Here is a 2,521-nt window from a genome sequence, read left to right as displayed (position 1 = left end):
CTTTACTGGTAGTCAGCTGGCAAGACTTTCTTATGTTAAACAAGATAGGAGACCAGTTCCAGTTACACTAATCAAACCAAATGTCGATGAAGCTGATTAAATCCACTCAGGCTCAGCTCCTTTCCTTGGCTATTGTTTTGCAAAGGAGCGTTGATTATGATTAGTGTTGATTACCATTTTTTTTTTTTTTTTTGACAAAGGCATTGTAAACCTCAATTTTATCTTGTGGTATCAGCTCCAGCAAAGGGAGAAACCACAGACATGAAACTTTACACTGTTTGCTGCATTTAGTCAACCAGCCTGATGCAATAGAAGAGCTCACAAATGCCTCCTTTCAGAGCCTTTGCTTCCTTGTTTTAGGATTGTGAACACCTGCAAAACCCTCTGCAAATATCTAATCACCAGCTGTAATGTGGCTGAACGGCAGGACCATTTGCAGCCTTCATCACCTTCACTGTTCTGGGCAGGGATTGCTAAAGTTGCTCTTTGCCTTCACTTTCTTTGAGCTTACACAATTTTACTGTTAAGCACATTGCAGAACAGCCTGGTGACTGATGAAATACCTTGCAGAGATGACAGGACACAGTGTAGATCTTCACACTGCATTCTCACAGGAGAGAGCTGTGCATTGCAATGGGTCAGGGTCTGTCAGGAAGCTTTTGACCGACATTCATGCTACAAGCTATGTCATGACCTGAGATTTTCGAACAAGAAGAACTGTGCTGACCTTGCACTGATTTCAGGTTTGCATTCGGAACAGTTGTTCATTCAAGCCTTAGAACTTTTTACCTTTAGACCTTTCCACCCTATAAATTTGGGATCCCCCTACCACAAAGGCATTTTATGGTATACGTTCAGAGTAACAATCAGGGCGTCAAGCGCACATTAGGAGTGGAGTAGTGTGAGGTCATCTGGCTTGCTGGCACCATGGCCAACCTCTTTCCCCTGTAGAGCTTCATGTGGCCAGGTCTCCTGTGTTCCAAACGGGGCTGTTGGCACGTGCCCGTGGTTGTGTCGCACTGGTAGGACCGGCTCTGGGGCCGGCCAGCAGCACGAGAGGTGTATGGAGGAGCTAAGCTGAGCTCTCCGGCGTTCTGTGACTGTACTACTTCTGACACCCCACCTCACCTGGGTCCTCATGTAGGCGCTAAGGTGGTGGAAGCAGCTTTCCACCTCCTTGGACATCCGTGTCTTGGGGACTAAGAAGGGAACTGCCTCAGGAACAGGGGTTTGTAGGAAGAGCTGAGATGCTTCTCTGGCTGCGCTTCAACCTCGTGCACTTGGTGACATCTCCACACAGGGAAAGTGGGTACAAAAGTAGCTGAACCTGATATCTTCTGGTGTTGGTCTTACCATTGCTGGAGGTCACTGCTCTATAAACACTTCATCTCTAGGAGAAGAGGTTTGTTCTTCTCGCAGCTGCAGGTTACAGCGTGTTGGAAGATGATTGTGCATCTTTGCCCTCAGTAAAAGAGGGGCAAGGGTTGCCTAGTTTGGCCCGAGTGCTTGTTTCAGACATTTTTGGAGAGATACTCTGTTCTGCATTGATTTTTAAATCAGGATAAATTGTTGGCAATGAAACAATTCAGTGCTTGCTGCAAGATATCTTTGCAAATGTAAAGCAACATAGGTAACTGCCTGATGTGCAAACTAAGTTGCCTTTTTCATATTGAGGTGGTATGAACATATTGGTAACCAACTGCTAGAAGCTCAGAGAGAATGAAAAAGAGAGGAAAGATTTTTACCGCTGCCTTGGATTCTTTCCTTCATCGCTTCCCTTTCCAATAATCTTGGTCCCTCTCTTGCTGCCAGCTTCCTCTGTACCAGCAAACAGCGATGCAGAGGGAGCACCGCAGCCTGGTGTCACATCAGTGCCCGGTCCCCTTGCACGGACAGGCCACCAAAGCAGTGACAGCACCTGCCAGCACGGCTCTCTGCTGGGAGGGGTGAATGGCTCTCAGCAGAATTTGTGCCTCTCCGGGAGCCACGTGGGTCATGGTATTGAGTGGATTCGTTGCGGGTGCTGTGGCAATGCCAGACATCATCAAATCCAGATAACGTCACTTCTCTGACCTTGGAGGAGAGTGTGTGCCTTCCTGGGCTGAGGTCTGGTAGGAATCTGATTCCCAATCAGCAGAAAAACAAACAGATTTTATGCCTCCGAGGCCTCGAGCTTTGGAAATCTCAGCCTTTAATTCCCGTTGGTGTGTGTGGATGGCAAGTCTGTTCTCCCAAACAAGGCAGTGCCCTGGAACAGCTGACAGGGTTCACTGAACTGGAAACTTGACCCTCTGTAACTCTTTTTTGGACCCTGTAACTGCTTAGCAAGTCTTCCATTTTAACCAGTGCTCTCATGTGGCACAGTTTTAATCCTTCACTGCTTTTGAAGAACAATCATTTAAAGTGAAACCCTGTCCTCGGAAGAATCAGTGGGAATTCTGAGCTGACTTTGAACTGACCTTCAGCCAGGGCCACTCCTGTCCCCACAAGGGCACCCAGCAAGTGGACAGGAGAGCACTCG

Source organism: Patagioenas fasciata, chromosome 10, assembly GCF_037038585.1.
Source record: "Patagioenas fasciata isolate bPatFas1 chromosome 10, bPatFas1.hap1, whole genome shotgun sequence".
NCBI lineage: Eukaryota > Metazoa > Chordata > Aves > Columbiformes > Columbidae > Patagioenas > Patagioenas fasciata.
Note: the sequence above shows the minus strand (reverse complement) of the source record.